Source organism: Macaca thibetana, chromosome 2 (genome assembly GCF_024542745.1).
Source record: "Macaca thibetana thibetana isolate TM-01 chromosome 2, ASM2454274v1, whole genome shotgun sequence".
NCBI classification, from domain to species: Eukaryota; Metazoa; Chordata; class Mammalia; order Primates; family Cercopithecidae; genus Macaca; species Macaca thibetana.
The window spans coordinates 133,498,762-133,524,996 of record NC_065579.1 but is presented as its reverse complement, the minus strand read 5'-3'; the positions used below and the strand labels follow the sequence as shown (position 1 = coordinate 133,524,996).

At 36.8% G+C, this 26,235-nt stretch overlaps 1 protein-coding gene and 1 pseudogene across 1 annotated transcript in view; one reads left to right on the top strand and one right to left on the bottom strand.

The window, feature by feature from the left end:
* Positions 1 to 26,235, bottom strand: part of LOC126948999 (uncharacterized) — a 229,927-nt gene that overhangs the window by 63,709 nt on the left and 139,983 nt on the right. The window lies entirely within an intron of this gene.
* On the top strand, positions 1,958 to 4,490 carry LOC126948976 (polyribonucleotide nucleotidyltransferase 1, mitochondrial-like; annotated as a pseudogene).

Below are 26,235 nucleotides of genomic sequence, written 5' to 3'. Positions count from 1 at the left end.
TGCACTTCACACTTTAATATACACTATCAAAATTCCCATTAGAAAGGCGGTACAAATGTACTACTCTTCTAGCAACATACGTGGGAATAACATTTCCTTGAATTCTGACCAACATTCAAATTTAGCTATTCTTGACTATCTGATAAGCAAAAATGTACCTGATTGTTTTAACTTGGAAGACATTATTTCAATATCATGATTTCCATAATTTCTATCATTTGGTGTTCTTATAAAAGCTATCTCTCATCTTATTCTGGAGATCTTTCCTTCACATGGGAACCTCTACATGACACACAAAAGAAAAGATGGATGGGCGGGGAGAGTCTAGATTTTTATTGTAGCTGTTATGCATGGTGAGGCCAGCTTAAGAAACACATGGCTTTTAAAAGACTTTCCATTGTATTTGGAGCAGACCAGACTTTTAACCACAATCCAGAGACTTTTAACTTCACAAAGATGTGGCATTTTATTTTAATAAAGCTATCGACAGAGCTCCCTTTTCGAGTGACTTTTCAAAAGCATCTTTTGTCAGCAGAGGGCTTTTATTAGCTAATGTAACCTTTCTGTACTCCACGTTAGCAGAGAGAGAAAGGAAATGTCCTTGGGTTCCAAATATGGAAAGTTGTGCAAAGACTCTCAAGGAGAAAAAAGTTGTTCCGCTTTCCGAAGCTGCATTTGTCACTCAATGTTGTATCGTAACTGAAAGTAATGAACTTTCCAATGCTACTGTCCAGAAGGTAAAAGATTCACAAGATTATGCCTCTAAACTGGCAATTGCATAAAAAGAGATCACAAAGGATTAAAATGTGAAGAAGAAGTAAAAGTCTGAATTTAGCTGTGAGTGACAACTTGGATAGACTCAGCTATAAAATATCTGAAATGGGGGGAGTTAGGCAAGACCTAGGAGGGAGGAGTGAGAGTAACAGTCTTGGCTGTGGAACAGGGTAGCTAAATGTTTAGGGCTTAATCTGAGCCACTACTGATAATTAAGCAGCATCGATAAACTGAAGGAGCATGGGGAAGGAGTATAGATTGTGGACTCTGGGTGCAATTCATGTGGGGTGTTGGTGTTGTGGTTCCATTAATTAGTCCTTCGATGTAAGAGCTCAGTCAGTAGCGGAAGAGGCTGGTGACAGGGGCTTTGACAGGTCTTAGGACACTGGGAAAATAGATTGAGATTCTGGAGCAGGGCTAGTGCAGTGTGGGATCTGAACGTGTTGTCAGGACCGAGCCCAGCGCTTTGATTAAGGTCAACATAGTAGGAATGGAGAAAGTCACGTAAACAGGAACCTGAACCGGGGCTTCATTTCAAAGCCCATGGAACAGATAGGGAAGGGTGACTAATGACTTTTCTGCTGTTGCAGTCTGGCTTACAAACTGAGTAAGGCACAAAAGGCAGAACTGGTGTTGATAGCAAAGGGTCATCAGAGAAGGCAGGAAGGACACCCTGTCACACTGCCCCTTGGCTCCCCTGATATCACTATGTATTTCTTTTTTTTTTTCCGTCATCCTTGTTAGGAACTGGCAGGTAGTTGTGCTTGATGTCTATTAGACTCCAATTCAATTTTGAGGTCCATAATTCAATGGGGATAGATATAAAAAGGGTTCCTTTTTCATTAAAAGGGTAATTACCTTGTTATCAGAGTGCTGGAAAGATGAGAGCTTATGGATTTTTCATAAAATTATAAGTTTATAAGGGGCCGGGTGAAGTCATCTTATTCTGTCCTCAAGCCAGGGACAAATTTAATTCACCCTTGATGGATGGGACATTGTTTAACAAGGATCTCTAGAGAACAAGCGTTGATAACTTTCAGTGTTTTGCAGCCCTCAGTTGTGATATTTCTTCTATCCTGTTGAATATATTGACACAGAATGGAAGTCCATAATCTTTTGTGTTCTCTTTGGGTAGAAAGAACAGTGTTATAAATGTACTTCATTTTCATTATGTTAAAGAATACTTATCAAATGCCTTGTATGTGCTTGGTGCCAGATACAACTGTGACACAGGGAGGAAGACAGACTTGATCCCTGCTGTCATTTAGCTGTGAGACTCATGAGGGATAATAACCGATAATCACATCAGTAAATGACTACAAATTGTAATAAGTGCTGTGAAGGAAACACTAAGGCATAGCTACAGAGGATAGCAGGAGGAAGCTAAGACCTCACTGAGCCTCCAGCTCTGGCCGCTGAGCGATGGTCCCTTCTGTCTGCCAGGGTGGGATCGGGTACTCATCCAGTTGCAGGTGTGAGCACTATTGAGTAGCACAGGGTCTTGAGCTGTGGCCGTGGACTTGGGCAACAGGAAATTAGAAATATCCTCTGGAAAGCTGGCCAGATTTGCAGATGGCTCTGCTGTAGTACAGTTAGGTGACACTGCAGTAATGGTCACAGCAGTCAGTAAAACAAAACCTTCACCTTCCCAGTTCATGCCTTTGGTGGTTGACTACAGACAAAAGGCTGCTGCAGCAGGTAGAATTCCCATAAACCCTCTGAGAAGAGAGATTGGTACTTCTGATAAAAAAAATTCTTACAAGTTGAATAATAGATTGTTCAATTAGACCTATCTTTCCAGCTGATCTTTCCAGCTGGCTACTTCTATGATATACAGGTTCTTATAATCTGTTAGCTGTAGATGGTATTAATGAGCTTGATGTCTTAGCAATTAATGGCATCTCTGTAGCCCTCTCATGATCAGATATTCTTTGGAATGGACCTGTTGGGGCAGTATGAACAGGAATGACTGATGGAGAATGTGTTGTTAACCCAACAAGAAAAGAAATGTCTTCTAGTACTTTAAATGTAGTGGTTGCTGGAGCACCTAAAAGTCAGATTGTCATGTGGAAGCCTCTGCAGAGAACATTTTACAGCAGGACTTTTGCCATGCTGTCAAAGTGGGAGTGAAATATACCCAACAAATAATTCAGGGCATCCAGCAGTTGGTAAAGAAATTGGTGTTACCAAGAGGACACCTCAGAAGTTACTTACCCCTTCACCAGAGATTGTGAAACATGCTAATAAACTTGCTATGGAGAGACGCTATGCAGTTTTTACAGATTGTGAACATGATAAAATTTCCAGAGATGAAGCTGTTAACAAAATAAGATTAGATACAGAGGAGCAACTAAAAGAAATATTTCCAGAGGTTGATCTATATGAAATAATAGAATTATTCAATGTTGTTGCAAAGGAAGTTTTTAGAAGTATTATTTTGAATGAATACAAAAGATGCCATGGTCGGGATTTGACTTTACTTAGGAATATAGCTTGTGAGGTAGATATATTTAAAACCCTTCATGGATCAGAATTATTTCAAAGAGGACAACACAGGTGCTTTGTACTGTTACATTTGATTCATTAGAATCCAGTATTAAGTTGGATCAAGTTATAATAGCTATAAATGGGATATATGGGATACTATGAGTTTCCTTCTTATGCAACTAATTAAATTGTCAAAGTCACTGGTTTAAATAGAAGAGAACTTGGGCATGGTGCTCTTGCTGAGAAAGCTTTGTAAAATGTTATTCCCAAATATTTTCTTATCACTGTAAGAGTTACATCTCAAGTCCTAGAGTCAAATGGGCCATGTTCTATGGCATCTGGATGGGGTGGAAGTTTAGCATTAATGGATTCAGGGGGTCCAATTTCACCTACTGTCACAGGCGTAGCAATGGGATTGGCCACCAAAACCGATCTTGAGAAGGGTGAAATAGAAGATTATCATTTGCTAACAGATATTCTGGGAATTGAAGATTACAGTGGTGACATGGACTTCAAAATAGCTGGCACTAATAAAGGGATAACTGCATTACACGCTGATATTAAATTACCTGGAATACCAATGAAAATTGTAATGGAGGCTATTCAACAAGCTTCAGTGGCAAAAAAGGAGATATTACAGATCATGAACAAAACTATTTCAAAATCTCAAACATCTAGAAAAGAAAATGGACCTGTTGTAGAAACTGTTCAGGTTCCATTATCAAAACTAGAAAAACTTGTTGGACTGGGTGGATATAACTTAAAAAACATCAGGTTGAAACAGTTGTAACTATTAGGTGGATGAAGAAACGTTTTCTATATTTGCATCAACACCCAGTTCTATGCATGAGGCAAGAGACTTGATTGCCGAAATCTGCAAGGAAGATCAGGAGCAGCAATTAGAATTTGGAGCAGGGTATACCGCCACAATAACTGAAAGCAGAGATACTGGTGTAATGGTAAAATTATATCCAAATATGACTGCGGTACTGCTTTATAACACACAAGTTGATCAATGAAAGATTAAACATCCTACTGCCCTAGGATTAGAAGTTGGCCAAGAAATTCAGGTGAAATACTTTGGATGTGACCCAGCTGATGGAAGAATGAGGCTTTCTCATAAAGTGCTTCAGTCTCCAGCTACAACTGTTGTCAGAAGTTTGAATGACAGAAGCAGTATTGTAATGGGAAAACCTATTTTACAGTCATCATCTAATTATTCTCAGTGATTTTTTTAAAGAGAAATCCAGAATTCTATTTTTTCTAGGGTAAGGTGCTATAGAGCAAAATTTTAGTAGTATCTTCCATTGTGTAGATTTATATACGATATAAATATATTCTAATTATTTGTATTAAAATGCTCATTTACATGTGCCAATTTTGAAATTCAAGAGTAACCCATATTCGTTTAATCTTATTTACATTATAAATCAAGAAATATTTTTAAAAGTAAATCATCTATACATCTTAGAAAAGATTACATACCTTTGTTTCTCTAATTCTGAAATATATGAAAAACATAGATATGTCATATATAGTATTATAACAGATCTCTTCCTACATCTCATTTGTCTTCTTTATATACAGTAGTGACAATTTACCCTCAGTCATCCTACAGCTCACCTCTTTGCCCAACAAGTTTACTTGCCTACAACTGTCCATAAACTGGAACAGGCCATATTCAAAGCCAGTGCCTATTTATTCAGAATGATTACTAGACATAGTGAGTTGAGGGAGCTAATCTTATACACTTTTAATAATACGATGTCTTTTAAATTTGTCACAAAATCATGAACATAGTGGAATAAATATAAATGAGATTCTAACTAGGATGAGGTAGTAATTATGTATATTTTTCAAATTTACCTAAACATAGGAAAATTATTTACTTGTCAAATTGAACTAGGTCACTTTTGGAATATGTATATTGCTCTAATGTCTGGAAGTTCTTAGTATAAGAGCTGGAGTAATCATGACTTTCAGTTAATAGATGTTTGAAATAGATGTTTAGAGGTTACTGATATACATGTCAAGTTGTTCATTCCCATCATTTAAAATATCACCTTATAATTCCACACAAAAGTAAATGGCATGTGGATGTCATAATTTAGAATGTGTAATCTTTTAAAAAATCTTATAAAAATACACTGGACTCAGTGGTACGTGCCTGTAGTCCCAGCTACTTGGGAGGCTGAGGTGGGAAGATCACTTGAACCCAGAAGTTCAACACTGTAGTGTGCAACAATCATGCCTATGAATAGCTACTTCACTCCAGCCTGGGCAACATAGCAGGACTTTATCTCTAAAAAATGTTTTAAATCTCATAAAAAATAAGTAAATCTGGCTGGGCATACTGACTTGCGCCTGTAATCCCTTTGGGAGGGTGAGGCGGGTGGATCACCTGAGGTTAGGAGTTCGAGACCACCCTGGCCAACATGGCAAAACCCTGTCTCTACTAAAAATACAAAAATTAGCTGGGCGTGGTAGCAAGAGCCTGTAATCCCAGCTACTCAAGAGGCTGAGGCAGGAGAATCTCTTGAACCTGGGAGTCAGAGGTTGCAGTGAGCTGAGATCGCACCAGTGCTCTCCAGCATGGCCACCGAGAGTGAAACTCTGTCTCAAAAAAAAAAAAAAAAAAAAAAAAAAAAAGGCAGGGAAATTCATGACTTAGGGCTAATTAGTTCATAAAATATTAAAAATTTAGCTGGTTAAACCAAATATTTTAAAGATATGTATATTTATGTCAAACATTGATCATATATCTATTGTGTGTAAAACAGCATGTTAGGCAATGTTGATATACTTTCTGAAATATTAATGATTAATTGAAAATGAAAGGTTAAATTAAAAAGAAAACCTCATTGAGATGAGTGATCGGGAAAGGCCTCTTTTTTATAAGTGACACATAACATGAGCCCCGAATTATAAAAGGAACTAGCCTTTCACAATGAAAAGAAGAACACTTCTGACAGTGGGAGCAGCATGTGCAAAGGCCCTGCACTAGAAAAAGCACAGTGCATTTTGGGAATTTAGAGAGTTCACTATGCCAGGAGCGGAGGGGTCAAGGAAGAAGGTGGCATGCTATGAGATTAGAGAAGTAAGGGGCCAAATAATGCTTGATCTTATAGGCAATGGTGAAGAGTTTAGATTTTATTGTAAATGGAATGTATTTAAAAGATCACTCTGGCTGCTGTGTGGCAAATGAACTGGAAGTGGAAAAATCAGAACAGAGAGAGAGGGAGGTTAGGAGGCAGTCCAGGAGGAAGATGTTGGTGGCTTGGACTAAGCTGGAGTCAGAGAAAGTGGATAGATGTTTTCGAGATACACTTAGGAGGTCTTACTGATGGCTGGATGTAGGGAAAGGGTAAAAAAAGATACAAATTCAAGACTGACACTGGTAAGATGATAGTTCCATCTGGTAGATAGAGAACAAGCAGGGAGGAACAAGCTTGTAGTGGGAAGGATGGGGGCAGATGTTTACATTTGCACATGTTAAGTTTGAGCTGCTTGGGAGACCCAGAAATAGAACTGTTGATTCTAAGTCTGGAGTTCAGAGATGTCAAAACTGGAGAAATACATTTGGATGACTAAGTCTGTCAATGAGAATAAACGCTTGGGAAAAGAATGAGATAAGGAAGAGGAGGAGAGAGAAAGAAAGGAGGCCCAGTTGTGAACTTCAAGAAACTCTGAACATCCCCCCACAGCCTTGAGAACAATTGATTGCAGAGTAGAGAGAGCACCAGACTCAAAAGGATGTGGGTTCTAATCCCATTTTAGTTTTAGACACTATGACCTTGGGCAAGTAACTGCTTCTTTCTGAACTCAGGATCTATACTTTAAGGTAAAAATTATTCTCTAATTCTCTTCCATCACCAATATTCTGTAATTCTCTTGGTATTAGGCTCATTTTCCAGTTACTTTGGGCATATTTGTAACTCTCTTTACCTACCTTAAATTGTCATATCCAGAATACCCTTTTCTAATCATGATTTGAATCTTAGGTGCATTAAGTTAACATTCCTCTAAATCTTTCCCTTCTGCCAAATTGTGATTTCTTGGGGGGTGGAGGGGCAATTGTGCTTGTGCTTTTTGGCTTGTGCATTCCAATCCAATTTGGGCACAGTGAGGCATCTGTGGCACAATGGAGATTGGTATTGGTAGGCTTCCTTGTTTGTTAAAAATGAACTTCCTTATTTTTGCCATTTCTGTTGAGCTCAATTTCCCAGTCTCTTTTAAATCAGCTTTAGAGATTTGAGGATTGCCAGTGGGGTGTGTTATTTGACCTCACTTAATGTTTGTGTTTGGTTCAGATCATAAAGCAAACCAAATTGACTGCCTCTGCTCAGTACCCAATAGGACTTATAACCCAGGCAAAATGTGGGTTGAAAGATGTATTCCCAATTGCAATGTAGTGGAAGAGTTTGTATTAACAAAGTTTCAGAGAACTGCTTAAGGATCTCTGTTCTAGAGATTTTTTTCTTAACAAATTAACACTGTAAAATTATTCCGGTGGAAATAATTTTTTAACAAAGTGTCTTTGCTGTCCTGTCACAGTGCTTTATTGCTAATTTTTCTCATGAGATGATTCTCCCTGTTGCTTTTGCCTTTGTCTCACAATGCACCATCTGAACCTACTAAGAAAGTTGGAAATTTTTTTTTTAAAAAGACTTTATGCTAAAAAACAAAAACCACAGTTCAGTGGTTAGTAAAAAATGATAGCTAAGATAGCAATTAGATGTCCTTTCCTTTTGACCTAATAAAGACTCTGAAACTGGCACTGGGTCATCTCAGCAAACACAATTGTTATAGTGATGACTTTCCTCCTATTATAGGTAAGGGCTTTTCAGTAATTTATCTTTACTACATATCCCTGTTTTCAGGATTCAAGCCTCTAGTCATGACTGATATGGTTATTAGAGACAGAAGAGGTTAGATTAAAGAAAGCAATAATTCCTTGTTGCATCTTGGGTTATTTGGCCAAATTAACAGTGATGTTAAATGCATGATGCACGTAATGAATGTAGTGAGGTATAAGCCAGTACCATGATTGTGCCCAGGTGAAATACAACATTATCAACCTGCTTTTGCATATTTTTTCCTTCATGGTCCTAGATGGAAACCCTTTCAAATTCTTCAAAATAGATTCAGCTAGGGGAAACCTCAATATCTGCTTTTATATGAGGCAAATATTCCCAAATTGTGACTTTGACTGCATTATTTACCCTTCCCCTTTTCTACCTTTTGAAAGTTGAATTGTGCCCCCTCCCAAAAAGAATATGTCCACGTCCTAACCCCCAGTACCTGTGAATGTACCCCGATTTGGAGAAAAGGTATGTGTGGATGTAATTCAGTGAAGGATCTCTAGATAAAATCATCCTGAGTTTACTGGGTGAACCCTAAATCCAATGACAAGTGTCCTTATAAGAAGAAGAGAAGACATAAACAGAGGATAGGATAAGGCCATGTGAAAACAAGGCAAAAATTGGAGTGATTTGTCTGCAAGTGAACTAACATCAAGGATTTCAAACAATCACCAAAACTAGGAGAGAGTTGTAGAATGGATTCTCCTTCAGAACCTTCAGAAGGAACTAGCCCTACCAACACTTTGGTTTTGGATTTCTGGTCTGTATAATTGGGAAAGAATAAATTTTTTCTCTTTCTTTCTTTCTTTCGCTCTTTCTTTCTTTCTTTCTTTCTTTCTTTCTTTCTTTTCTTTCTTTCTTTTCCTTCCTTCCTTCCTTCCTTCCTTCCTTCCTTCCTTCCTTCCTTCCTTTCTTTCTTTCTTTCTTTCTTTCTTTCTTTCTTTCTTTCTTTCTCTCTCCCTCTCTTTCTTCCTCCCTCCCTCCCTCACCTCTCTCTCCTTCCTTCCTTCCTTCCTTCCTTCCTTCCTTCCTTCCTTCCTTCCTTCCTTCCTCCTTCCCTCCCTCCCTCCCTCCCTCCCTTCCTCCCTTCCTCCTTTTCTTTCCTTTCCTTTTCTTTCTTTCCTTTCTTTCTTTTTTTATGGAGTCTCACTCTGTCACCCAAGCTGGAGTGCAGTGGTGTGATCTTGGCTCACTGCAACTTCGACCTCCTGGGTTCAAGTGATTCTTCTGCCTCAGCCTCTCAAATAGCTGGGAATATAGGCAAGTGCCACCACGCCTGGCTGATTTTTATATTGTTAGTAGAGACAGGGTTTTAACATGTTGGCCAGGCTGGCCTCAAACTTCTGACCTCAAGTGATCTGCCCGCCTTGGCCTCCCAATGTGCTGGGATTACAGGCATGATCCACCACTCCCGGCCAGGGAGAAAAAATTTCTATTGTGTTAAGTTTCCTAGCTCGTAATAATTTGTTACAACAGCCCTAGGAAACTAATATACTATACTCTACCAATCATTCTGCAAGAGGCAGCATGCTGGAGTGAGAAAGACATTGCACTTCGAAAACAGCTTCTGCGCTTGATGCTTTCACCAGTAGCTGTGTGACCTTGAGCATACTGCAACTCCACCCTGAGTCTCTGTTGCTTCATCTACAAAAGGGAAGGGTGTGGACTTTCCTTTCAAGTTCTTTCTAGCTCTATCCTTGCTCTCCCACCATAAAGAAACCCAGAAAATTGAAAAAACTTTAAAATAATGATTTTTGATTGTTGGACAACTGGTATTGTAGGACTGTGGCTCCTGAGAGAAGGACAACAGACAAGATAATTCCTAAGCTCACTCCAAGTTTAGCCTGAAGGTACTTTCTGGACTATGCCACAGAGAGATGAAACATAATCAAAGCCCATCAGGACTTCTGAGTTGAAGGGATAAATATTGGAATTTGTGGAGAACAAAGTTACTGACATTTGTGGTACAGAGCACCAGGAGGAGAGAATCATGTATAAAAAATAGTTCCAGAAATATGCATAGGATTCTTCTTGAATGTTTGCTGAATGCTAAGATGTTCATGCAAATGGTGAAGCTTCACAAGGCTGGGCAATGGAAGTGACTGGATAACTGTGAGCTAAACCTTTCCCAGATCTCACACAGGGTTGGGAGATGTTTAAGTTCCAACCATATTGGGAGACTGCATTAAACACCTCGTGCATTCATTAGAGCCACCCAAAAGGGTTATGTCTCAGTAGGATGACTAAATTAGCTCTAAGGTAAAGGCTACATTCAACTTATCTTAACAGATCATAAAAATAAGGCTTTAAAATCTCATTTGCAAGAAATGTTTACTGCTTGCCAAAATAACCTTCAGCAGTCTTTAGAAGAAGACAGCAAAATCCAGATACTCAGCAACATAATGTTCATAATGCCTTTCATCTAATTAAAAAGTACTAGACACTCTGAGTAGCAGGAAAATGTGACCCATAACCAGGAGACAAATTAGTCAATAGAATCAGACCCAGGTATAATAGAAATAGTGGAATTACCAGACAAAGATTTTAAAACAGCTCTGTAAACATGTATGAGATTTCAATTAAAATATGGACACAATGAAGTGATGAATGAAAAATACAGAAAAAGTCAAATGGAACTTCTAAACTGAGAAACACAATATCAGGAATAAAAAAACTAACTAGATGAGGATAACAGTTGATTGGACCCTCCAGAAAAAAAAGATCAATCATATAACTTAAAGACATAATAGAAATTATCTGAACTAAAGCTCAGAGGAAAAATAAAGCTCAAAAATAATGAACAGGGCCTCAGTGACCCATAGGAACACAGGGTTCTATCGTATGTAACTGGAATCCCAGAAACAAAAGATGGGACAGGAGATACAAAATTAATGACTGAAAAATCCCCAAATTTGATGGAATCTGTAAACCTACAGATCCAAGAAGCTCAATGAGTCCAAAGTAGAATAAGCATAAAAAAACTATAACAATGTATATCACAATTACAATCAGAGATTCTTTAAGAGTCTTAAAAGCAGCCAAAGAAAAAGACATCTTACAAAGAAACAAAGTAAGATGTACCACTGACTTTTTGCAAGAAACAATGCAGTCCAGAAGATAATGAAATGGCATCTTTAATATCATGCGCAGAAAGAAACAAAATAGTAACTTAGAATTCTATATCCCCAGTGAAAATATCCTTCAAAAGGAAAGGTAAAATGACGCTTTCAGACAAACAAAAGCTGAGATAACTCATTCCCAGCCTTTCTGCACTAGAAGAAATCATAAAGAAAATTTCAAGATGAAGGAAAATGCCAGAGGGAACTTTGAACCTCCACAAAAGAATGAAGAGTGCAAGACATAGTAAATATGTAGGAAAACACGCAAAGACTTTGTTTCCTCATGTTTACGTTTCTTTGAAAAACTAATTTTATTTTTAGCAAAAATAATAATGCATTGTGGGATGTATAACATAAGAGTAAAATATGATAATAGCGCAAAGGAATGAGGGAGGAATGGAAGTATTCTGTTGTAGTGATTTGGTTATTACATTATGTATGAAGTAGTATAGTATTATTTGAAGGTAGACTGTGAAAAAATTAAGATGCCTATTGAAATCGCCAGAGTACTAGTTGTAGTATTGTGATGACCTCCTAACTAATGTCCTTGCTTCTGTCCTTCTCAATTCAGCAGCTAAGTTATATTGTATCATACCTCTGCTCAAAACTTTCTGAGGACTGCCCACATCAGAGCAAAAACTGTTGTTTTATCAATCCGTATATAATTTGGTCCAAAACTACTTCTCTGACCTCATCTCTAACCTCTGCCCCTATCACTGTCTCTACTGCAGACATGAATCCTGCTTACTGTTCTTTGAACCTGGCTGGCAAGGTCCTTCCTCTCAGTCTTTGCTCTTGCTCTCTCCTTTTCCACTACCACTCTTCTTCCCAAATATCTGGTTTACTTCCTTCCCTCCTTCAAATCTTTCAAACTTTGGCTTTGCCTGTAATCTTCTCTGAACACCAATTTTAAATGGCAAGCTACCATTTGCCCTTCTGGCAATTCCTATATCTCTTCCTGGCTTTATTTTATTTATAGTGCTTTTTATTTTCTAAGGTATTATAAACTTATTTGTTTAATTTATTGTCTGTCTTTGTCCCCAAAGTCTATTACAACATAACCTTCACATGAGTAGATGATTTTTTTTTTTCCTGCTTGGTTCACTAATACATCCACAGGACCTAGAATAGTGGCCAATATGTAGTAGGCACACAATAAATATTTGATTGAATAATAGTATCCATGGTCAATAAAGCCTGGGAACTCCAATAAGAGCACCAAGACTCCTCTTTGCTGTTGCTGCCCCTCCGAGTTTGTCTCTGAATGCCAGCATATAGAGTATAGCCCTTTCCCTGCCCCATCGGCAATTTCCCAGTCATCTCCCAGTTCTCAAGGCTGCAAAAAATTGAGAAGGCATTCCTTAGCACAGAGAGACTTGACAGTCCTGCTCTAGGCTTTTTATTCACCCTGACAAATGTAACAACCTGTTTTTGTCTTTAAAGCATTTGTGTGTCTGGTGTCTGGAAAGTAGCCACTCTGAGAAGGCCTTTTTTTTTTTTTTTTTAATTTCAAAGTGAACTTGTGGTCTTTTTTGGTTTTCTTGATTTTTATCTTTTGGAAAAGTCGGCGCCTGCAGCTGTGTTGCACTTGAGAGTTGGAATCTTTCATCCCTGACAGCAGGAGGATAAAAGGGGGCTTACCATGGTCTACTAAGGAGCCTTTCTTTAGCGTCAGGCAGCAATGGATGTAAGCAAAGGCAAAATGACCACAAGACTCTTGCTTTTTCCTGGGGCTGGGGTTGAGGAAAGGATAGAGCCCATTTTGCCCTACACTAATTAATTTATTTTGCAGACACAGCATTTGTCTGTTTCCAAGTCTGCCTCTATGCCCCATGGATGGAGTTCTGGTGGGAAAGCCCAGAGCACTTTGATTCCAGCCTCAGTCTTTGGCAGCCAAGTTCCCTTGACATCCAGGGCACTGAAAGGAAAAGTCAGTACAAGACAAATGGGCAGATGTTGAATGGTCTAAGGTAAAGTTTGAGACTAAAGCCTGCTTCACTAGTAATGAAAAAGTACCTTTTAGGTAATGCTTTTGCACCATATTTGAAGGTTAAAAGATTAGGTGGTTATTTGTTGTTTTAAGCTGGCTTTATCTTTACATATGCCCAGGAAATGAATAGTGGTAGTTTCCATTAGTAAATTTAATTTTCTTTTGAATTGATAATCAAAATAGCAGTGCTTCTCCATTTCCCTAACATATTCAGCATAGCTAACCTTCTGGATTTATTTCTGTAACAGTAGTGAATAAGGCTTTTCTGAGCTCAGGATTTTTGAGCATTTGCTGATGGTTAGACATGTTAGCTATTGTGCCACTAGGCTACAAACTAAGTTTTATCTTCTTTTCTTGACTCTTTCTTCTGTCCCCCAGTTCATTTCCTGGCATCCTGGAGGATAGCACTTTGTGAATTGGTAATTAAAAAGACAGGTTAAGCTGGGTGTGGTGGCTCATGTTTGTAATTCTAGCACTTTGGGAGACCCAGGAGGGCAGATCACTTGAGGTCAGGAGTTTGAGACCAGCCTGGCAACCTGTCTGTACTAAAAATACAAAAATTAGCTGGGTATGGTGGTGTGTACCTGTCCAAGTAGTCCCAACTACTTGAGAGGCTGAGGCAGGAGAATCGCTTGAACCTGGGAGGTGGAGTTTGCAGTGAGCCGTGATCACAACACTACACTCCATCCTGGGCAACAGAGCAAGACTTTGTCTCAAAAAAAAAAAAAAAAAAAAAAAAAAAGATGAGAAAAAATCTGTGTTGATCTGTAGTTAGACAAGGGAAGAAGGGGCTTGACTAGAAAGTAAAGAATGCAATCAGGTTGGTGGCTAGGATAAGAGTGTTACATTGTGTCCCTTGCTTTTTTACTACGGTCTTTCTTAGTTTACTATTAGAGATACTTTTATCCTCATAAGAGATTAATTGCCCAAACAAATTATGAAAGGTCTCAGATGATTTCAATATACCTCTGATGCTTTCATTTTATTTTCAGTCAAGATTCTTTTGGAACCAGTGGACAGAAATCCAACTTACGTTAACTTGAATGGTAAAAGAGAAGTTTTGGTTCACACAACTTTGAAGTAAAGGTTTATCACAGTTTTAGGCACAGCCTGATCCAGGGGACCAAGCGAAGTTATCAAGACTTGGTCTGTCTCTCACCTCTGTTTGTCTCTATGGATCTCATATTTTGTTATAGAATATAGGCTTTCTCTGTGTAACAGGGAAGATAGTGGGATAGTGTTTGATTCACATCCTTCTGACCAGTGACTCAAAATTCAAGCCCTTCCTCCATTAGCTCCAAATCTAACAATTCTTGGGTGAGGAATCTGATGGAACCAATTGCATGCCACACCCGGCTCTGAGGACAGGAGGACAGAGTATTACAATCCTCAGCCCTATTAGAATTGCCTGTTTGAATGTGGGGAGACATTGTTTAATTAAGTTTGGGTAGAGATTTTACAGTTAATTTTTATTTTCTTCTGCTGCTTATAAGTGCATCAAAGATCACTTTTGCATTGCTGTGGTCTGAATAAGATAGTATGTAAGTAAGTTCTAACCCCAATATCAAGATTTGATAGTTGTATCTCATAATGATCATTTTTGCATGGCATAATAAACCTCGGGGTAGGTAGGGGTAGAATCATCTCAATTTTTCATTTAAAGAAACTAATCCTCTGACAGGTTACGAACTCAGAAGCCTTAAGAAGAGCCAAGCAAAAGAGCAAAAGCAATTGAATACACACTCTCTTTTATGTTCATTTTTTGGGGGCTTAACATTCTATGGGTAGAAATGAAATATTAAAATCTAAGTACAGTACATATTTCATAATTTACTTTGTGTATTATCAACAGCAAAAATTAAAATATAGACTGGGCTTCTCCAGTTTTCCTCTTTGCTTTCCTTAGTTTTTCTAACTTCCACTTTACTCTTTTGGGAATGCATAAGAGTCAATCAACCAAAAAGTATTTACCTTCTGTAGACCTAAAAGTTCTTAAAGGCAGTAGGCTTATCTTGATTTACAGTAGGACCCATAGTAGTTAACAAAGACACTCACATGTAACAAGAAATAGGGGCTTAATGAATATATAAATGAATAAGTTTAAATTAATGAGTACATGAATAAATAAGTGAAGAAAAAGAGCCATAGTCTCTTCTGATTTTCCTACTTTACCAGGCTTTCAGTAAAATAATCATACCCAGCCACAAGAGAAAAGCAATTGCTTCATCACTTTTTCTTACTTTTAGAGTTGTATTTTTCTATATTATGCCAAAAATATTGTTATAGTTATTTATTTTATTTCTAGAGTTGTGTTTTGCTATATTATACCCAATGCTCTCATTTCAAGAAAAATACTGCAGCTCTTTATCTATTGCTGTATAACTAGTCACCCCAAAATTTAGTTGTTTAAAGCAACCATTTATTATCTCTTGCTATTCTGTGACTTGACTGTATACTGCTGGGTGGTTCTTCCACTACATGTAGTGTTAGTTGGGGCTGCAATGATCTCAGTGTTCAACAGGCCTGAGATGCTAAGATTGCTTACACACATGACTAGCTTTGGTGCTGGTTACTGAGGCTGCTGACTGGCACATCCTGGTTCTGCTCCCTGTGACCTGCTGCATGGCTTGGGCTTCTCACTCCACAGTGGTATGGTTCCCAGAATGTTCCAAGAAGGTGATAGCAAAAGCAGCAGATCTCCTTTGTGCTAGTTTGGAAGTATCTTAGTCACTTCTACCACATTCCATTGGTCAAACCAAGTCACAGGGCAAGTCTATACTTAAGGAGAGAACAATAGGTTTTGCCTTTCTATGAGCACAGTGACAAAGAATTTGCAGCCATCTTTCTGCTACAGTGGCATTTCTTTAGGACAAAGATATTTGTTGAATAAATTAATATACTCATGAATGAATGAAAGATATAGGACATGTCTGAATTCAATCCTAGTTCCATCATTTATTTAAAGTGTGGTCTGATCAATGTATTTAAACTTGCTGAGACTCAATTTTCTCAACTGTAAGTAGAATTGTTTTAAGGATTAAATGAGGTCACTATGTAAAGTATTTAAGTCTGATTCAGTTCTGTTGTATATACTCAAGAAATTGTTAACGATTATTGTTTTTGTTGTTATTATTAGTTGAATAGTTACAGATCTATAAAGGGCAGAAATAATCAACTGCACTCAGATATTCATTTTAAATGAAGTGTTATGCCTTTTTAAAAGTAATCAGTACTGAGATTATATGAAAGCATCTTGGTATTCCCAGGTACTTGAATTAAACTCAAATTCCTATTTTTACTGATTGATCTTTTTTCCTGCTGACTTTAGTGATTGTTCTGTGGATAGGGTAGGCAATGCATCAGAACAATATAAAGGCTGGCATATTCAGGTCCAGGGCTGTCATATTTTATTGATGTTAGATTTGTGGAAGATACTTAGTAGAAAATGAAAAGCCTTATAGGTTTTTCACTTTTCAAAATTTGCTTTCAGTGAGTCAGAGTAAAAGATCAGAGAGATTTTTAAATAAACCTATTGAACTAATAATACGAGAACTGAAAAGTGAGCCAATCTAGTTTTCCTCCTGACTTTGAAATGGTGTTTCATTATTCACAAATAATCTTTCTGAACATTTTGATGCACTTTTATAAAAATAGGTTTTGAAATAGTACTTAAATATTCAGTTCGGGGGTCTTTCAGAAGTGAATAACAATTTTTGTCTCATCACCAACGTGTGCTCATTACAACAATTTAAAACACATTTCTCGATGTGGTTGTAATTCTTGATAGTTCAATCTGAGGTACACTTCAGATGTTTAATAGTCTTATCTTGCCACAGTTTGGTACAGGTTGAGTATCTGTTATCTTAAATGCTTGGGACCAGAGTGTTTTGGATTTCATTTTATTCAGAATTTGGAATATTTGCATATACATATGAGATATCTCAGGGAAGGGACCCAAGTCTAAACACGAGATTCGTTTTTGTTTTATATACATCTTATGCACATAGCCTGAAGGTAATTTTGTACAATATTTTAAATAGTTTTGTGCATGGAAAGGTTGACAGCATTTTGACTGCAACCTGTCACATGAGGTGTGGTGTGGCATTTTCCACTTGTGTCATCATATTGTTGGCTCAAAAAGTGTTGGGTCTTGCAGCATTTGGATTTTAGATTTTCAGACTAAGGATGCTCAACCTGAAGCAAAGTTAGAACCATCATTTTGATAACTTGTTGTTATTTTATTTTTGGCTTTTTAAATTAGACAAGATTTTTGGGGTAAAGTTTCTTTAAGATACTTGCCATGTTCTTCAATCAAAAATGTGTTAAGCATATCTAGAAGGATTTAAAGCTGAATTTTAATGATTCTTTCAGGGCACAAAATAATATAAATTGAATGCCTACTGGAAGCCAGGAGAATTCAAGTTCTCAGAAACTAATACTTTAAGGTAGGTATTACTCATTAGCCTCATTTTGTAAAATAGAAACAAAGGCTCAGGGAGCTGAAAACACTTTTTCAAGGTCATATAACCAATATGGCAGAGTCAAGATTTAATGTAAGGTCTGCCTTGTTTCAAAAGGTTTTGGTCATCCACAGTACAAAATACTATTTTTTAGGGTTGGTATCATCTTAACCTGTTCTTCACGATCATTTGAAATATTAATGATGAAAATTAGAAGGCACAGGAAGGGAGTTCAGTGTAAGACTAGTAAGCCCCAAGGGAAATTAATTGGAAAATTTCTAATTTACAATATTTGTACAGCCACAGAATTTTATAGAGGGGAAGCATACCTTAGAGATGATCTGTCACATCTAATCCAACCTCATTGTGCATATGGTGAGGGTGAGATGCTGATTGTTTGGGTTCCCACAGTGAAAAGGAGGTTGACTGGATTAGAAACAGGCTTTCATCTCTAGAAAAAATATTTTCCAATCACTGGAAGACCATACCCCTCTGTAATACCAATGCTTTTGAACTTCTCTCCTATGCCTATAATATCCACCATTTCATGATGGTCAGGGATATAACTAGGTACTTTGCAACAGTATCTCATTTGGCTTCCATAGCAGCTTGTTGAGATAAATAGTATAATCCCCCAAATAGTAGTGAGTGTTGGAACTGGGAAAAACTAAATAAATATTCTTTGTCAATAGGTGAATTGGGGAGTCAAGCCCGAGTCTATTTGACCAAGCTGTGATGGCCCCCACGAAAAGGTTAAGTGTGGCAATCTGATTAGAAAAGAGGTTTAGGGGAGGGCACTTGAAGCTACTTGGATTGAGGAAGATCACAAGAATCCTACCAAGGTCTTAACTTAGAATCGCCAATGACTCTTTCCCAAGCACCTGCTGCTTGGAATCTACCTCATTACATGCTGTGCTGAAACCAGATAGTCAGGATTATATCCTGTGCCTGATTTTAAGGTCTTGTTCCTTTGGATGTTGTTGATTATGATAACTCTGTTGTAAAAAAATAACGAATACATTTTAGGCTATTTGCAGAAAGGCGAGTGAATTAATTTTGAATCTGTGAGTGATAACAGTGGGTTATCAAGAAAAAAACTGGAGCAAGTCCTACTAAGCTTCTAAGAAGTAGTTCACTCATATGCTATGTTAAAATTTTTCTATTCTTATCTTTATTTCTTTACATTTCCTTTGTTCTTTACCTTGTGCTCCCGATTCTCTGTTCTCTCTCTTAACAGTAACGTTACGCAACTGCCATTTTTTTTTTGTACCCATTGCTTCCTTGTATTCTCCATCCATCAATCAATAAGCCTTGGGCTTCCAGGACTCTGCTTCTTTGGATCCAAGCCTGGCCTTCCCTCTCTGTTATTTCTGGTGCATCCAACCTCTAATTTTAACTTTGCTTGACCCTATCATGTAAAAATGACTATTTAGAACAAATCATTTTAACCTACTCAAACTACAGCATTAGCACATATTGAAAATAAGTCTGTATTAGGACAATATGAAATCATTCTGGCTTGAGTATATCAGAATCAATAAAGTAGTAAACTCAGGACAAATGCAAGCTTTAGGAATTTTGCATCTCTCTGTATATGCATATCTGTGTATATGTATACATATTATGCTCGGCTTGCTAGGTTCTAATGTTTACAGACATACTTCAGATACAATGTAGGATTCTCTTTTGCTATTCAGTATTTTATTTTGTATTGGAATAACCTATATTGTTCACTTTGGGGACTTTGAAACTGAAGTACCTAGGTTATCATCCACTATTAGCAAGTGGACTTCATGGAATGCATATTGAGTACAAACTTCATTCTTGGTTTTAGCTTGCTTTTATACTCTATTTGCCTTTTGCTTCATCTTGTTTATTTTACTTTGACATCTTTGAAATTGCTTTAAATTCCTTTTAGAATTAAATACTCTCTCTCTATATATATATAAACAATAAAACATATATACATTAGAGTTAAGTATTTACACTTAACATTATTATTTATGAGCTATTTAGAGATATATTTAATTTACTTAGCTTGAAAATAGTCACTTCTTAGGCTGGGCACAGTGGCTCACACCTGTAATCCCAGCACTTAGGAAGGCTGAGGTGGTTGGATCACTTGAGGTCAGGAGTTCGAGACCAGCCTCTGCTTGGCCAACATGGTGAAATTCCGTCTCTACTAAAAATACAAAAATTAGCGTGATGGTGCATGCCTGTAATCTCAGCTACTAGGGAGGCTGAGGCAGGAGAATCGCTTGAACCCAGGAGGTGGAGGTTGCAGTGAGCCAAGGTTATGCCACTGCACTCCAGCCTGGGTGATAGAACGAGACTCCATCTCAAAAAAAAAATAAAATAAAATAAAAAAATAATCACTTGTCCCTAGTAAGCAGAAAGAATGTTCATTGTACTTAATCTGTTGTCTGTTTCTAGCCACAGGGGTTTGTGAAATGGGAGAAAAAAGAACAGAAAACAAGGAACAGAAAATAATCACTTTAAAATAATTTGCAAGGCTATAGACTCCATGGTATATTAATTTTTCTAAACCTGTTAACAGTTAAAATAATTTTTTTAATCTTTATCTTGAAGAGGTGGATACAATGTCTGAAAGTATTTCTAAGAAAAAATTTTAGTTTTATTTTACAAATGTAGTGGGCAGCAATGTATAAGTAATAAATGTATCATTATTTAGGAAGAAGAACTAAAGGCTATTTTTTGTTTCAACTAGAAGTTATGAAGAGTTGGATTTTCCCTGAGGAGCTAATTATTTGCTGAGATTACTATAGTAACAGATTTTACAAGGAGATCAAGATTCTGGTAAATAGCAATTAAAAATAACTATAGATGTCATTTAAATGGAGCACTGAAACCATATAAGCCTGTTCATTTTTTTAAAAGAATTGCCAAATATATAAACGATTATATTAATTTTGAAGGATTTTTTAAATTAAAAATTTTATAATTATGAAGTAACATTTGAATTTTTTCTGATTGCCTAGTTTCTTGGCCTACCATTATAAAGGCAATAACATTTTATAATTTTCAAGTTGGCATATAAAGTTCATACTCTTTCAGAAGATGTCTTTGTAAAGCACCAAGAGTTATATTATATGGTTCATCCATAATGATCATCCATATGTTGACATCGTTGTAAAATACTACCTTTGGGAATATTCCATGGCAACATATGCTTTCATGAGGTACTTTCGTATTTTCTAGAGTATGTGTTCTGGTAGTGAACCTTCTGTTTCTTGTCCTTGTGACCAGAATCTATTCTCTCTTTTTCTGGTAAGAGAACCAGGTTTTTGTGCAAGAGGAAACTATTCCTTCCTTCCAATTAGTATATATAATTCGGATGGCCTTGAGTCCACCTTCTAATCACAGGGTCTGAAACCCAGGCTTGCCCAAAGAGAATACTCACATGCTTTGTCAGGGATGGGTGTATGACCCAAACCATGTTATGGTCAGTGAGCATAAGTCCTGCCATATTTTGCTGGAGCTTCGGAAAGAGGTTCTTTCTCTTCGTTAGGGTTGGTAAGCTGGGAGAATGTCTGTGTCTATAACCAGACATACCCAAGGATGTTCTAGCTACTTGCACCACTATTTTACCTCATTTTGAGGTATTATTTTACCTTATTTTGCTTACACTAGTTTGAATTGTGATGATATCATTTGCCAAAAAGGTTGGAAAATTCAGATTGAATTTTAGATAGTCCACTGTACTCTGGGTTACAATATGTGATTTAATAACAAGATATAGTTTTACTAAGATGAAGCCCACGTTTTTTGTGAAGGAAATTATTGAAGCAATTATCAGGAAAATTCAAGGAAAAGTATTCTTAATTACATATTTTCCACCTAATTATTTGCATTTTAAAAATTTTTAGTAGAATAGTATAACTTTGACTAATATTAATCTTGAAAGGATGAAAGGAAAGGAGCAAAAGTAAAATGTCAGGAGCACTAGATTAAGAGTGAGAAAATGAATTCTGCTGGGTGGATGTAAAAGGGAATATTCAAAAAGCATGGAGTTGAGCTCTACTGGGCAACTAGCTTAAGATCCAGTGGTCTGGCTGGGCAGACATTCCAAGCCTGCTTTGGTAGGCTTCTGTTTCCTCTTCGTTCCCCTCAATATGCTCTTGTATCTTGGTGACATCTTAATATTTTTTAAATCAGTAGCATAGTTTCCTACAGACCTTTCTGTTATGAAACAGTCTTTATAGTCTCCTTTTGTGATTAGGATTTAATAATTCAGTTACATCTGGGATTCTTCATCTCCCCTCTCTTTGCTATGTAGGATTTATATAATTTGGAGGTTATCTGTAATGATGTCTTTGGGCATTGTGAAAACCGTGTAATGAGTCTCAGTGATAAATCTGACCTAGAGAAGTTAGAATTACCTAGGATTCTTCTGGGAATATTTTTCAGTCCTAACTGGATAGTGTGCTATAGCAAACAAAGTCAATCCTCTACAAGTCAAGATGCTTAGATCTTGAAAAGAGATATCAAATCTCATCTCTTTTGTGTCTCTTGATAATGGCCCCTACTCAGCTTTTTATGGATTGTGGTTTGCTAAGGTTATAGTTGGAGGAAGAGCACAAACTGGGAGTGAATTGGGAAACATGTTACTGTGTGTGCGCATGTGTATATATATATTTGTTAACATATATATATTTGTTAACATATGTATATACACAAATATACACACACACATTTATATATGTCAATCTCTTGTTTATTATGAAGGGTTGTGATGTGACCTTGCTAACCCATATATAATAATATGAAGAAAGTCTCTTGAGTACCTGAAAACTAGATGTATCTCTTTTGTCTATTTGTCTATGCCCACTGACTACTTGGAGGTCAAAACTACTAAGCAGTGCCTGTTATTAGTAACAGGTTCTATTCCTGTTACTAAGTAGCCTTGACCTTGAGCAAGGCACTTTCCTTATCTGGATATTTGCCACAGATATTTTAAGTTATAAATTTTTTATTCTATGGGAATATTTTGTAGGTCATTCTAATCTTAACACCAGAAATATTTTGAGCTGAAAAGTGTAGTCATATTATTTGATATTTGAGCTGAAAAGTGGGTAGTCATATTATTTCAGTTTCTTTAGCATTTCTTTCTTGCTTAATTATCTAATGTTGTTCTCTGTATCCTTGGGGGAGCACAGCACACTACATTAACATAAATATTCTAACTAGAGAGAAAACTGAGTGATGAATCCATTATTCTATATGCTTATCAAGAAAGATTACTGTGAGTCAGAGCATCCTTCTGAGACATTTTGTTTATTTTTGATACAGGTTGTCCTTCATGTAACCTCCACCTTGAATTCTCTCACCTTGGTGATCTTCAAACTAGAACACTAACAGGTTCCTTTTATGTTGCCACTTGTTATAAAGATAGACGGTTTCTGACAATAACTTGTACAGATTTGGTGACATGTTTGAAAATAACGTAGCATTTCCTAGAAAAGTACTGTCTTCTGGACGCATCATTGATTTTTTTCCTTCTACAATTCTGTTTCTTACCAAGTGTACTACCAGATTTCTTATCAGTCTTATCAGAGATATGAGAAATGCAGTATTCCTCTGGGAATATTATTTGTGTTGTGTCTTTCCAAAAATGCAACGGACATAGAGACTCTATAACTTCATACAATCTTTCAGACAGAGTTGGAATACTAAAATTGTAGAACAATTGTATATTCTAGCTATAAAACAACCACTTGTTAATTTTAACGTTAATGATCTTAATTATTAAAATAAAAAAGAGATACTTTCAAAATTTATATCAGTAAATTGGCATCGTAAAGTAGTGATTATAATGACTTCAAGGTTATGAATGATAGCTATTTAAGGACAATTAACGAACAGAACACTTCTGTGTATTTTATGCAAGAGTTAATATTAGTTAGGATAATCTACTATCTTAGAAAGTTTAGCTTCATCTACGTTTGCTTTATACATAGAATGCTAAGGCCGTATGGGAACTTATCCAACTCTTACATTTTATAGATGATGAAACTGACCAAAAAAAGGTAAATGATTTGCCTAAAGTGCATCATTTACCTTTTTTCATCAGTTTCATCATCTATAAATGTATATAGTGATAGAGATGAGAAAAGACCACAGATCTCCTAATAGTCACTTACTTTTTTATTTTAAAAGATTCTTTTATAAATAAAGACAAATTATTTTCATTCTTGGGGCATTTTAGAGTAGGTATCTTTGGGAGTCTCCCTTATTTAATAATACATGTTTTAGTAAAAAATTGAAAACAATAGCATTTAATTAAAAACAACAAAAGATCAGTTTGTAATTAAGTTAACACAGATACCAATCTAAGCCAAGTATTACTTTTGTTTTTTATACCCAAAGCCTATGTTTTCAAAATGTAAAGAGCCTTTGGCTCTTTTCATTTCTCTTTCCTATGCCTTCAGAAAGTTGGTCACATTTCTTCAGGTCTATAAGAGCTGACAACTATTGTAATGATTTTATTCAAGAAACCAGGGATGAATCCTAAAATGGACAGTTTATAATACACAGACATAAAAGAAATCTTCTAAAGGCATCTTTTATAGTGTTGTTCACTTATTTATATTGTGGATATGGCTAATTTAACAAGTTTTTTTTTTTTTAATTTTAGCTGTGGATTCAGTATAGTGTTTAGAATTATTTTCTGTCTTTATGCAAATATTTGTGCAGATATGTATTTGTGTAGAATCTTTATTTGTGGTAATCACAGGTAACATATGCACAAAAGTAATGTACGTATTTTAAAAAGCGCAAGCATATAGCCAGTGAATTTTCACAAAGTGAGCATGCCTATTTCAGCACTATGCAGATCAGAATAAAACGGTATCAACTCTTGACAACCTCCTAATGTGCCCTACCAGTCTTCAGCCATGCCTCTCACTTACCATGCCCAGAATCAGCTGTTCTCCTGACTTCTATAATCACTAATTAGTTTTTCCTGATTTTGACCAATACATTAATGGAACCATATATTAGGTACGCTTTTATGAATGATTTTCTTCATTTAATGTTGTATTTGTGAGATCTATCCATATTGTTGCAAGTGACTGTAGCTTGTTCATTCTCATTGCTGTGTGGTATTCCATGGTATGAACACATCATAATTTATTCTATTATTGATGGGCATTATGTCATTTGGCTATATAGATAGTGCTACTCTGAACATCCTGCACATGCATCCTGCACAAATATGTATATTTCTGTTTGATAAATACCTAGAAGTAAAATTATTGGGTCATAAAGTATATATGTCCAGTGTTTGTAAATACTGCTGAACAATTTTCCACATTTTTATTCCTAGCAGCAATATGAAAATTATAGTTTTTCCCCAATTTCATCAACATTTTGAATTGTTAATCCTTTAAATCTTGCCATTCTGAAGGTCTGGAGAAAAGGGAACCCTTGCATACTGTTGCTGGGAATGTAGATGGGTACAGCCATTGTGGAAACAGTATGGAGGTTCTTAAAGGAATTAATAACAGAACTACCTTATGATCCAGCAATCCTCTTCCAGGTATTTACCCAAAGGAAATGAAATCACCATCTTGTAAAGATATGTGCACTCCCAAGTTCATTGTAGCACTATTCACAGTAGCCAAGATATAGAAGCAACCTAAGTATCCATCAATAGATGAATGGATAAAGAATTCAGTTTTAAAAGAGGATAAGATTCTGCTATTTCCCACAACATGGACAGACCTAGAGGATGTTATGCTAAGTGAAATAAGCCAGACATGGAAAGAAAAATATGTCATACTCTCACTTATATGTGGAATCTGCTGGGTGGGTTGGGCAGCAGAGGAAGGTCAAACATATAGAGATAGAAAATAAAATAGTAGTTACAAGGGTTGGGGTTGGGAGGAGAAATGGGGAGATGTAGGTCAAAGGATGCAAAATAATAAATATGATGGATTAACAAGTCAAAAGATCCAATGTAAAACATGAGGAATATGGCTGATAATAGTGTATTATATTCAGGACTTTTGCTAAATGAGATTATAGCAGAGTAACTATGTGAGATGATGGATTTTTTTTTTTTTTTTTCGTAGTTTTGCTCTTGTCACCCAGGCTGGAGTGTGTGGTGCAGTCTCAGCTCACTGCAACCTCTGCTTCCCGGGTTAAAGTAATTCTCCTGCCTCAGCTCAGCCTCCCAAGTAGCTGGGACTACAAACACCTGACACCACACCCAGTGAATTATTGTTATTATTGTTATTTTTAAGACAGAGTCTCGCTCTGTCGCCTAGGCAGGAATGTAATGGTGCAATCTTGACTCACTGCAACCTTCGCCTCCTTGGTTCAAGTGATTCTTCTGCCTCAGCCTCCCAAGTAGCTGAGACTACAGGCGCCTGCCACTACACTTGGCTAATTTTTTATATTTTTAGTAGAGACGGGGTTTTACCATGTTGATCAGGCTGGTCTTGAACTCCTGACCTCAGGTGATCCACCCAGCTCAGCCTCCCAGAGTGCTGGGATTACAGGCATGAGCCACCGTACCTAGC